Below are 12,573 nucleotides of genomic sequence, written 5' to 3' on the forward strand. Positions count from 1 at the left end.
GTAAATATTGACCAGTAGTTCATGAGTCGTGGGGATAAACAAGTTTTACACGAGTCATTCACCAGTGCCTTAGTGGACAAATTGTACTTCAGAAAGGACATGCGTGCCCTATAGGAGTTCAAACTATGGTATGCTGGGAATTCCAAGATGTCATCCGAATCTGAAAACACTATTGTGATGCAGTAATGCTGCCATCTGCATTTTGAGGGTCTATTTTTTGACAAGGAATCTGAGTTTTCTGGCAAGCAGGATGCACATCAGAGTACACAAGAGCCATGTCTTGGTGACTTCCGCCTGAGAGCACATGCACAGCTTCCTGTTTTGGTCTGATAGCTTCCCCTGGGCTTTCATAGATGCAAAATTACTCACAAAGAGATGGGTTGCCCGGGCGAAAAAGTAGGTGTCTTATTTTTGGAAAGCTTTATTTCATATTATCGTTGTCATCTTAGTCTACTAAACCTATTTCCTCTTATATTTTACACTGACACTGAAAATGTCATTTCAACTGCTTGTAGGAAATACTGTTTTTCCTCCTCTTAGGCCGATTCCTCTTGTTATCTATTTTCTTTTTTCTCTCTTGGTGCTGCTCTAATATTACCACTTGATTTGCTTACAATATGAATGACCAGCTAAAATGTCTTCTGATGTACGTGGTGAATTCATTTGGTCAGCCATTTAAAAATATTTGTGAGCCTTTCTTGTCTCCACATGCATATATACCCTGGTACAGAGATGCTTCAAACGTTCATTCTGCTTTCAAGTGGTTTGCAGTTTGGGTTGGGAGTTATACTTACAGAAACTGTAGTACAAAATAAAAAATGATTGGCTCCTAAAAAACGTAAAGGTGAAGTACTATGAGGGATTTTCTCATGTAGTTTTTTGGCCATTGTAGATCTTCCTTTGTGAAGTGTCTGTTCAAATCTTTTGCCCATAATTTCTCATTGGATTTTTTTAAAAAAAAATTTTGAGTTGAAAGGGTTGTTTATATATAGTCTGGGTATAAGTGCTTTGTATATATGTATTTATTACAGGATGTGGCTTGTTTATTCATTTTCTTAAGGTTTTAATGTTGATGAAGTCCACTGTATGCATGTGTATGTGTGTGTATATATATATGTACATATATATATACCTATAGATGTGTAGATATTTTTATTTATCTGTCAAAGGAATTTTTGCCTACTCTAGAGTCATGAGGATATATTCCTGATACTCCTGTGTTTTCTTAATGTCTAGGTCTACATCATAAATCATTAAGGGAAATGTACTTAGAGAGACGCAAATCAGAGCCAATAAGTTATCACTACACACTCACCAGAATGGCTAAAATTAAAGAAAAAAACTGACAATACGTACTAAGTGTTGGCAAGGATGTGGAGTAACTGGAATCATCACATACAGATGGTCCCCAACTTTTGATGGTTCAATTTAAATTTTCGACTTTACGATCAGGCAAAAGCAATATGTGTTCAGTAGAAACAGAACTTCAAAATTTGAAATTTGGTCTCTTTCCAGTGAGTCACAGTGACGGGATCCTCTCGTGTTGCTGGGAAGTGGCAGCGAGCTGAAGCTCCCAGGTAGCCACATGGTCACTAGGTCAATAGCGAGTACACGTACAGCAATTCTGTTCACGTGTGATCATTTTGTTTTCCACTTTCAGTACAGTATTCAATCAATTATATGAGCTATTTCAACGCTTCATTATAAAATGGGCTTTGTGTTACATAATCTTGCCCAGTCGTAACCTAACATTGGGTGTTCTGAACACATTTAAGGTAGGCTAGGCTAAGCTTTGATGCTTGATGGATTAGACATATTAAATGCATTTTCAACTTAGGGCATTTTGAACTTACAATGGGTTTATCATGAAGTAACCCCACTGTAAATAGAGAAAATCTGTACTGGTGGTCGGAATGTAAAATGACGAAATCACTTTGGAAATCAGTATAACTATTTCTCATATAGATAAACATACACCAAACCTATGGGCTAGCACTTACACTTTCAGGTTTTACCCCAAAGAAATGAAGACATATGTCAACAAAAAGACTTGCATAAGAATGTTCATAGTATCCTTATTCATAACAGTCAATCATTCATATGTCTGTCAAGAAAAGGGTAGATAAACAAACATTGATTTTTTTTATACAATAGACTATTACTCAGCAGCAAAAAGACATATAATACTGATATACGTAAATAATCCGGATTATTTTCAAAATGTTCACTAAGGAAGCCTTCCACAAAAGAGTGTATGCTGTATGATTTCATTTATATGAAATTCTGGAACAGATAAAATCCTCTTGTGACAAAATAAATCAAAGCAGTAGTCACTCTACAGGAGGGGGTGACTAGAACAAGGAAGGAGAAAACTTCCTGGGCTATTGAAAGTGTTCTATGTTTTGACAGGAGAACGAGTTGACACAAGTGTGTAAATTTGTCAACACAACGGATGTATACTTAAATTTGTGCATTTCATGGTATATAAACAATAGCTCAATAAAAATGGTGACAAAAGCCCAAAAGGCCCAAATTTAGCAGCTGATTGGTCAGAAATATGACATTTGGGTTTAAGAGTGGTTTTTGTACTCAGAGCGCCCTGAATTCAAATTATAGCTCTAAAAATTATTAACTATATAAGTTTGTGTAAGTAACATAACTTCCTTGAACTTCAGTTTTCCATTTGCGGAACTGGAATAATTTCTTTCAAGAGATGTTGTGAGAATGTTTGTAAAGGGCTAGTCACGGGCTGGCATAGTGTGTTAAATTAATGCCACTTGAATAATTCTCCTTTTTTTCCCTTTATTTTTTCTTGTTATTATTGAGTGAAGTGTCAAATACAGTTGTGAGGTTTTGAGGTACAGTGTTTGGGAAGACGGTAAATTGTCAACAGAAACACAGAACACACTGGCAAGGTCATACCTGAGAGACAATATAATGGGTTCTCTTTTGAACCTAATGAATTTGAGTAGAGCTGTTCTGAATGGAGTTGGCAATAAGGGGTCTGGAATTGAGGGGAGAAATCAGAAACAGAGCTTTGGATTTGAGCTGTGATGAACTGGTAAACCGGTTTTCCAGGGGGGGTGGGGGGGGGAGGTCTGATAGGCGGTATTTGCTGATTTCCGTGCTGTGAATACTTCCAACATGGCCAGTTTCAAGTTACCAAACCAGTTTGCAAAATTCCTGAGTATTTACCAATCAGCTCTCTCCAGCTGGTGCCTGCCGGCTCTCGTATTCTAGTAGATCTGAGTCATTTGCTGAAGCAGAGCAGGGGAGAGAGAAAAATCTTTTCTCATCTTGTACCAGGGCCTCTTGCCTAGAGGGTAACAATGCATTTAAGTTCTTTTGCTATGGGTCCCCATTTCTGAATGTCTCTCCGGGGCTCACACCTTTTTTCTCCTGTGGAATGGAAACACCTTACGTCCACTGCTTTTAAAGAGGGCCTTCACACTACAGCGGCTTATCCACTCTCTGGTTAACATAATACAGTTTCTTTATCCTTCTATAATACAGAAGCTGCTCTTTCCAGGGATATCCAGCAGGGACGTCAACCTGGAGGTGTTCAAGCATAGCCCTAACCTGTAGAAGGGCAACTAACTCTTCCCTCACTGCCTCAGACAGCATCCTACGCTGGGGTCCTGCCTCACTTAAGATTTCCCTTCTCCCTTGCTGGAGAAGAAAGGAACACTTTTCAAACTGAGTTTGTCATCTCTATCTCTCATCCAATCCCCCATCCAGTGCACAGGTCTGTGTTTGCATGAACTGCAGGTGTAGACAGGGTTCAAGTCTCTTTCCATGGGTGTTGGAACAATGACAAACCATGGGATGAGGTTAAGCCCATATTTAATGTAATTGAGCTGTCCGTGGCTATATGGACACTTTGTCAAGAGCACATGGGTACTGGGGTGCCTGGGTGGCTCAGTTGGTCAAGCATCCAACTTCGGCTCAGGACATGATCTCGCGGTTTCGAGCCTTGCATCAGGCTCTGTGCTGGCAGCTCAATTTAAAAAAAAAAAAAAAAGGGAAAGCGCATGGGGACCAATTCTTAACCCATTGGCCAGCTAAAATGCTCCATTAAACATACATTTCCAGAAATTTTTTGTCCCAAGAATAAGTATTTTTGCACAGATGTTTCTTTACAACATTATTTAGTATAAGACTAAACTCAAACAACCTATGTGCCCACACTTCTGTATTATAATATGACATACCCATTTAAAATAACATTATATAGTCCTTAAAATTTCTTATGAAAATTTTTTATTCACGTGAAACATATTTACACCACAGTGAACTATTTGCCATTTTAAGTGTGTTAAAATAGTAAAGAGAAATCACTGGAAATAAATTTCTTTCTTTTTTTAATTTTTTTAATGTTTATTTATTTTTGAGACAGAGAGAGACAGAGCATGAACAGGGGAGGGGCAGAGAGAGAGGGAGACACAGAATCGGAAACAGGCTCCAGGCTCTGAGCGGTCAGCAGAGCCCGATGCGGGGCTCGAACTCACCGACCGTGAGATCATGACCTGAGCCGAAGTCGGACGCTTAACTGACTGAGCCACCCAGGCGCCCCATGGAAATAAATTTCTCATACTACTTACTGATTTTCTTTTGGTGGTCAGATTATGAGTGGTTTCCTTCTTCTTCACCATGTGCTTATGAACTTTTTCAAAATTTCTGCGCAACGAGCAAAAAAACTCTCTCTCTCTTTTTTTTTTTTTTGTTTATGTATTTATTTTGAAAGAGAGGGTGAGCAGGGGAGGGACAGAGAGAAAGGTAGAGAGAGGATTCCAAGCAGTCTCCCTGCTGCCAGTGCAGAGCCCAACGCGAGGCTTGAACTCACAAAACCATGAGATCATGACCTGAGCCGAAACCAATAGTTGGATGCTCAATCGACTGAGCCACCCAGGTGCCTTGCAAAAATGTCTTTAACAAAAATTTCTTAGGGCTCCAGAGACTGCACTCGTGTTCTGATACCTTTGGTTTATCCAGTCCAATTTTTTAAAGTTAAAAGTCCATTTGAAGTCCACATTCAAATTTTTTCTAAAACACTTAAGACATACGTCTTGTGTCATAAAACCGAGGTCTTTCAGTCATGTTTTGTAGTAGTGTTACTTCTTTGGTTATTTCTTTCTACACTTCAAGAAAGGAGGGTAGATAAAAAAAAATAGGAGCCTAAGTTTTCTTCCCTGCGAAGCCCTTTTAATTTGTAGGTAATTCAGATCTTCAAACCTTCAAAAATATGCATTTCAATATTCTTGAGTTGTATTTTCCCAACATTTTATTATGGAAAATTTCAAGTGTCCAAGAAAGGTGGAAGGAACGTTGCAGTGGATACTCATAAATCTACCAGCTAGATACTGTAGTTAACATTTTAATATATTTGCTTTACCACATATCTATTTGTCCACCCATCAGTCCATCTTATTTTTTGATATGTATCAGAGTAAGTAGCAGACATGAAGACATTTCACTGTTAAATACTACATCATGCATATCTTTAGCTACAATTCATTATCTTTTACATTTCATGTCTTTCATGGTAACATTTATATGCAATGGAATGTACAAATCTTTTTTTTTAATTAAAATTTTTTTTAACATTTATTTATTTTTGAGAGACAGAGAGAGACAGAGCATGAGCGGGGGAAGGGCAGAGAGAGAGAAGGAGACACAGAATCTGAAGCAGGCTGCAGGCTCTGAGCAAGCTGTCAGCACAGAGCCCGAGGTGGGGCTCGAACCCACAAACCGCAAGATCATGACCTGAGCCGAAGTCGGATGCCCAACCGACTGAGCCACCCAGGTGCCCCAAATGTATAAATCTTAAATAATCATTCAGTGAGTTTCGACAAAATATATACTTGTGTCGCCCAAATTCCCAGGAAATTCCCCCATGCTCCTTCTCAGTAATCCAGGCACTGACCCTCCCAGAGCTGACCATTGCTTCTATTTGATTCTATTAAATAATTCTTTTTCCAAGTCTAGAACTTCATATTAATGGAATCATATACCACATAGTCTTTTGTGTCTGGCTACCTTCACTGAGCATAATGTTTTGGAGATTCATCTCTATTGTGTTTCTTGTACAAGACTTTTTGTAGACATCTGTTTTTATTTCTTTTGGGTAAATACCTAGGGATAAAATTGCTGTGTTATAAAGCGGTATACATTTAGTTTTATAAGAAACTGCTCAACCTTTTCCTAAAGAGGTTGTACCATTTTATATTCCCACCTACAATTAATGAGAGTCTCATTTGCTCCATATTCTTGGCAACACTTGGCATTATCTGTACAGTTAGTCTTTTTTACTTTTATGGTTTCACATTTTTGTCCTTCTCATGGGTGCGTAGTATTAACTTGTAATTTTAAATGTGTAAACACTTGGTCGGTTTCTTTGTTGTCCAAGTGGGAAAAAAGGCAACAGCCAAGTTTTGCTCCAAGAGGCCCAGCCTCACTGAGTCTACAGAACATTGAAATTGGCACAGCTCCAGCATTTGGTAAGAATAGATTTTTCTCCCATGGGGAACTCTCTTTTCTCAACACTTGAAAGGTATTTACTATAGGCTCCCTTTATAATTATCGGCAACATGATGGTTGGTCCTCTCCTCCCAAAGCCTTCTCTTCTGCTTCTCCTATGTCTCATTCTCCTTGGACCACGTGTGGGGATTACAGAGTTGCTTCATATATTCCAGATATCTCTGTTAGGTAACTTGTCACATGTAGACATTTGTGTCCATCCATGTCTCATCTCTCCTCTTAAGCTATAAACATTTCGAAGGAAGGACAATATTTAATTTACCTTAGCACAGTCCCCTGCATATGGTGTGTGCTCCCTGGACATTTATTGAATGGGTGATTGAATGGGAGGTGATGGAGTAGTTTTGAGCACAGACCCTGGGGTCAGACTCCACTACCTATGAGCTGTGTGATCTCAAGAAGGTTACTGATCCTCTCTGAGCCTCAGTTTCCATCCAAAAACAAAAAACAAACAAACAAACAAAAAAAACAGTGAGGACAATGAGAATACTTACTTTGCTGAACCCAAGTGGCAATTAATGAGATAATTTTTTAAAAGTGCCTAAAGGGGTGCCTGGGTGACTCAGTTGCTTAAACTTCTGACTTCAGCTCGAGGCATGATATCACGATTTGTGGGTTCGAGCCCCACATCAGGTTCTGTGCTCACAGCTTAGAGCCTGCAGCCTATTTCAGATTCTGTGTCTCATTCTCTCTGTGCCCCTCCCCCGCTCATGCTCTGTCTCTCTCTCTCTCTCTCTCTCTCTCTCAAAAATAAATACTAAACATTAAAAAAATTAAAAAAAAGTGCCTAGAAAAATGTTTAAAATGAAGTAAATATATATAAATAAAATGAGGTTCTTAAATACAACATCATAGGAAAAAACTGGCTTTCTAAACCTATATCCATCCTGTGATATAAAAAAATTTCCTTAAAAAAACACAACACAAAAACAAACCAACAACAAACAATTGCAAGCATTTAACCCAAACTAATTCTTCAAGTACTCTAGTCATGTGACTCCAGAATTTGGTGAACAGTCTATTTACCTGCTGTAATTCTGTAACTTTTGATCACATGCCTTTCATCCTTTAGACTAGGCATGTTCGTAGCATTTAAAAAATAAAATCTTGGCTCTTATATTGTCTTTCTTGAAGTACCTTGATCAGAGGTCTGCAATATTGGGGATGAAAACTTTATTCCCCTCTTCCTTTTAAAGAGGAGGACAATTAAATCCTTAATGGTCCTAAATATCATTTAACTTATGTTACATTGAATTGCTTTACATAAGAAAAGCATGCATCTTTAACAATAAAGGAAACAGGAAGCATTGATATTAACAATAGTTATGGTCGATAGGACCTACATATTCTGAAAAGTCATGCTATACAACCTTTAAAGAAGGCTTAGGGAGGGACGCCTGAGAGGCTCAGTCAGTTGAGCGCTGATTCTTGATTTCGGCTCAGGTCATGATTCCAGGCTTGTAGAATTGAGCCCTGTGTTGGGCTCGTGCTGAGTGTGGAACCTGCTTCAGATTCTCTCTCTCTCCCTCTGCCCCTGCCCTGCTTGCACGCTCTCTGTCTCTCTCTTAAATAGAAAAAAGTTGTTTTAAAATGATTAAGAAAGAAAGAAAGAAAGGACTTAGGGATTTTTCTACTGCAGGGATTGAAAAGAGAAACATGGAAGGGTCCTGAGAGCAACTTCCTGAAGAGGAAAAGGCTAGACGATTTCCCAGAATCTACAGTACCATACCAGTGATGGTATGACTATCTTTTTCTTCACTGGGCTGGATTCCGTAAGGAAACATTTTATTTTCTGGAGTCAGAATGCATGTGTTTGTCTCCATACAACACGGAGAAAACATGCCCGTAAAATCCAAAGAGAGCATTGACCACTGTGACCTGTTAACATGTTTCTCTGCCTCTCTTCGGATGAAGGATTTCAAATCTCATCATTAATGTGGCGAGAAGTATTGAATTGGAAAACACTAATATTGTCTTTCCAGATCGATTCATCCTCGGTTTGTCACATCAGAGCAAGAGAGGAGATATTAATGGTCACCTTGGCTGTTTTCTCGTGACCTCCAACATGCCTCACATTTTAAATTGAATCCGGATCGGGGTGTCTGGGAGCAGGGAGTGGAGATCCACAGGGTGCGGAGTAAAGTAAAGGCTAGATGTGTCCCCTTGGTATTAAAAGAAGGCTTTGCAAGCAAAAAAAGAAACGGTGTTTGGTAAAAATGAGTGCCGTTTCCCCCTGCTTCGGTATCTGCTTGCTTTCACAATGGCCGCAGTGTTTTTCTTTACCAGGTAGGTGGCCTCTCCATGTATCGATGAGGCGCTGCGTGAAAATGTGCCTCCTTATGTCGGAGGGAAATTTGCTTTCACTTCTTTCCCCGGCTCTCTGTGCCTCCCTTTGTTCTAATCATACACGTGAGGAGAAAAGCCAGTGATGGCAGCAACCATTTTCTTCTCCAGCCACTTTTTGGAGTTAATAATTCACACGGATCTTTTACAAACTCTCATTTTATTCTTAGAAATGGCCTTGTTGCTAACAGTCTGCTCTCCAGTTGTACTTTATCAAGCAGCAGATCTGTTGTAAAATGTGATGACTGGATTTCATCTGTTTTGCCACCCCCTAAGAATTCATTGCCCACAGTGCTTCGACTGCTGTTATAAGAGACGGTTTAATTTTTGTGGTACATTGATTGATAACTGGGCTCCCTGGTAACATGGCCTTCCTTGAATAGGACCGCTGTTTTCTAGGTCTCAGATCCCCTGAAGATGCTACATAACTCCCTGTATGAAACAAATCTTCCACACCCTAATAGTAATATCCCGAATCCCCAAGTGAACAGATCGCACATGCAACTGCCTATCGGTATCTTTGTGCCTGCAGGTGACACAGATACGGGAAGGAAAGTCCCCCAGGTCTCAGATGTGATGGAATCAGAGACACAGAAAGACAAACAAACAAAACGGGAAGACTTGCCACGATTCCGAAAAGTTGTCTAAATTGGTCTCTATCGAGTAATAAAATCACAGGTACTTCTTCACTCCTTGACTAATTTTCTGTTGCTTTCAGGTGAACGATGTAGAATCCCTGCTATGTACCTTCAAATTAAAAAAAAATAATAATAACAACAAAAGAGAGGCGAAAAAGAGTTTGCAGAGAGGAGAATTGTAAAAATCAGAAAAACAAAGGGCAGGAGGATTGGGCTGAAGGTTTGGAATCACCAAGCTGTGGGACCCATGTTATCATCAATTTATGAAAACATCATTTAAAAAAAATTCACATCATTCTCTTTGATATGTCAAGGTCAAGAGACTTCATGTTTGCATATACGTCGAAGAAGGGGACAATGATATAGGTTGTAATAAAATCAGCACTACTGAACAGTGTATTTGCTAAGCCCACTGCATGGAACAGAGTTGGCCGGGGAGGGGGGGGGGGAGGCGGTGATTGGTATAATTTCAGCAGGTAATTTCATACAAAACAACTTCTTAGCAGCCTACCATGCCTAATGATTTGAGTGAAATTCATTTCTTCCCAATTAGTGCATGCCTAATGCACACGGGAGCAATGTTAAAGTTGGAAGGTCACGAGTTCTAGCCCAACATTTTACGTTGCTTTGGTAATGATCAGGCATGCTCTTCTTGTGGCCATTCTTGTATCCATTCCCAGAGCAACTCTTATTGGTCTTATCTTCTTCTTATTTCGGGTAAGTGAGAAGGGTTAGATAAAACGATCTCTGTGTTTATTGAGCATTGTTTATTCATTCCACAAATATTCATTGAACACCCACTGGGCTTCTGGCACTAGAAGCTGGGGATTCTGTAGTTTTCTTTATAAAACAGAAAAAAAAAACCTTCTGCTTCCTGGATCTTATATTTTAGTGAGGGAGACAGTAAACCAGATATGTAAGTAAAGTAAATGTCATGTTTGATAGTGAGAAGGTTTAATAAATAAAGAACAGAAGGAGGGGAAGTTTTAGATAGAATAGGTGAGGGTAGCCTCACTGAAAAAGTGGTTTTAAGTAAAGACCTGAAGAAAGCAGAACTAGCCATGTAGATATCTGAGTGATGAGTAATCTAGTCAAAAAAGCAAGCACAAAGGCCATGGGACTAAGGCATGCCTGACATTTTTGTGGGGAAAAGCAAAGCAAAGAGACTGGGATTACTAGAGTGGAATAGACGAGGGGAGCGTTATAGGAGATGACGTCACAGAGGTAATGAAGACCAGACCAGGTAGGACCTTATAAATCATAGAAAGGAATTGGGATTTGATTTGAGTCTCATGGGAAGCCATTAAAGGGCTTTGTGCAGATGACTGAGACCATCCTTTTTTTTTTTTTTAATGTTTATTTATTTTTGAGAGAGAGAGAGAGAGTCTGAGCCTGAGCGGGGAAGGGGCAGAGAGAGAGAGGGAGACACGGAATCCGAAGCAAGCTGCAGGCTCTGAGTTGTCAGGGCAGAACCCGCCCTGGGGCTCAAGCTCAAGAACCGGGAGATCATGACCTGAGCCCAAGTCAGACGCTTAACCAACTGAGCCACCCAGGCACCCTGAGATGATCCTTTTGATAGAATCACTCTGGATGTTATGTTGACTGAGAATCCGTGGAAGTGGTGCAAGGATATATGGAGGGAGATCAGTTAGAAGGCTACTGAAATTATCCAAACATGACTGGATTAGGGTGATGGTAGCTGGGGGCAGTAAGCAGTCTAGTTCTGGGTATACTTTGAAGGTGGAGACAATAGGATTGGATGATGGCTTTCAGAGTAAGAGTAGAGTTAGGAATGCCACCATGATATTGATCTGAATTACTGGTAGAAGGGAGATTCAATGAAGATGGGGAAGATTGGAGAAGGAGGTTAGTGTGTGTGTGTGTGTGTGTGTGTGTGTGTGTGTGCATGTGCATAAAGATTCTGATTTTGGCCATACTAAGAGAAATATATCTATTAGATATCCCAGTGAAGTTAGCAAATAAGCACTTGGACATGTGGAGAGAGAGAGGCCCAAGCTGGGGATAGAAATATGAAGATCACCAGCATAAAGATAGCATTTAAAGATCTCTTGAGACGGGATGAGATCATTTAGGTCACTTCTTAAAGAAGTTCAGGGAGATAAGGAGAAATCAGCCAATGAAGCTGAGAAGGAATGGTGAAAAAAGCTATGAGGTTCTGGAAGCCGAGAGAAGAATGTGTTTCAAGGCAGAAATAGTGATCAGATGTGTCAACTGTTCCTGAAAGGCCTAATAAAATGGGAGTCATCGGGTAGGATTAGCCATTGCATTGAACAAAATAGAGTTCATCAGTGACTTTGAGAAGAACTTAATTCTGCTCGGCTCAAGCTCTAAATACACCTCATCAACCTCTATGGATTAAGTAAGAAGATGGGTTCAGATGTAAACAACTTGTTCAAAAGCAAGCTGGAATGAGAGAACAAGATATTGAGGAAGAAAGTTCTAAATTCCTTACCAGCCACACCTTACAAACAAAAGTGTGGAAATGATGTGATATTGAAGACAAACAACTAAGCAAAGAAACAAACACATGGAACATCACCCAGGTAGGATTACCATAGGTACTAGGCTTCAATAGAAACCATGACAACGGGGGAAAGAGGCCTTGTAGGGACTCTGTATGTATGTGTGTGTGCTCTGCTTTCTCAATGTATTTGTCATGCTGTGGCCTTGGCAAAAGCAAGAGCTAGGGAAAAATAAACAAGGGATTCCTTATCTTTTGGAAAAAAAAAACCAAAACTAGTCTAATGTAAGTGGTTAAAAATCCTCTCTGTAGTTCTCGATTTAAATGTAAAGATTCAATTGAAAAATACGCGGGATTGCAGTCGTGGTGGTGGAATTGGTAGAAGAGTGTAGTTACGCTGTGGAGTGGGGCGTGGGGATAAGCTGGGCCAAAACAAGAGCACATCCCTTTGCCTTGGAGAGACGCTCAAAGTCAGTCTGATTGGAATGAGAACTGGGAAAAGGGCAGAGAGATGGGAGGGGGTACCTTTGCCCAGGAAACACAGGAAACGTATGAAGAATGGTGATGGTACCA

General features: G+C 39.9%; 1 long non-coding RNA gene across 1 annotated transcript; it reads left to right on the forward strand.

The window, feature by feature from the left end:
- The first annotated feature begins 251 nt into the window (after positions 1 to 251).
- On the forward strand, positions 252 to 9,569 carry LOC109491525. Its single transcript, XR_002735730.2, has 3 exons — positions 252 to 396; positions 1,516 to 1,577; positions 9,413 to 9,569. It is a non-coding gene; the product is annotated as an uncharacterized LOC109491525 (long non-coding RNA).
- The last annotated feature ends 3,004 nt before the right edge of the window (positions 9,570 to 12,573 follow it).

This window comes from Felis catus, chromosome C2, assembly GCF_018350175.1.
Source record: "Felis catus isolate Fca126 chromosome C2, F.catus_Fca126_mat1.0, whole genome shotgun sequence".
NCBI lineage: Eukaryota > Metazoa > Chordata > Mammalia > Carnivora > Felidae > Felis > Felis catus.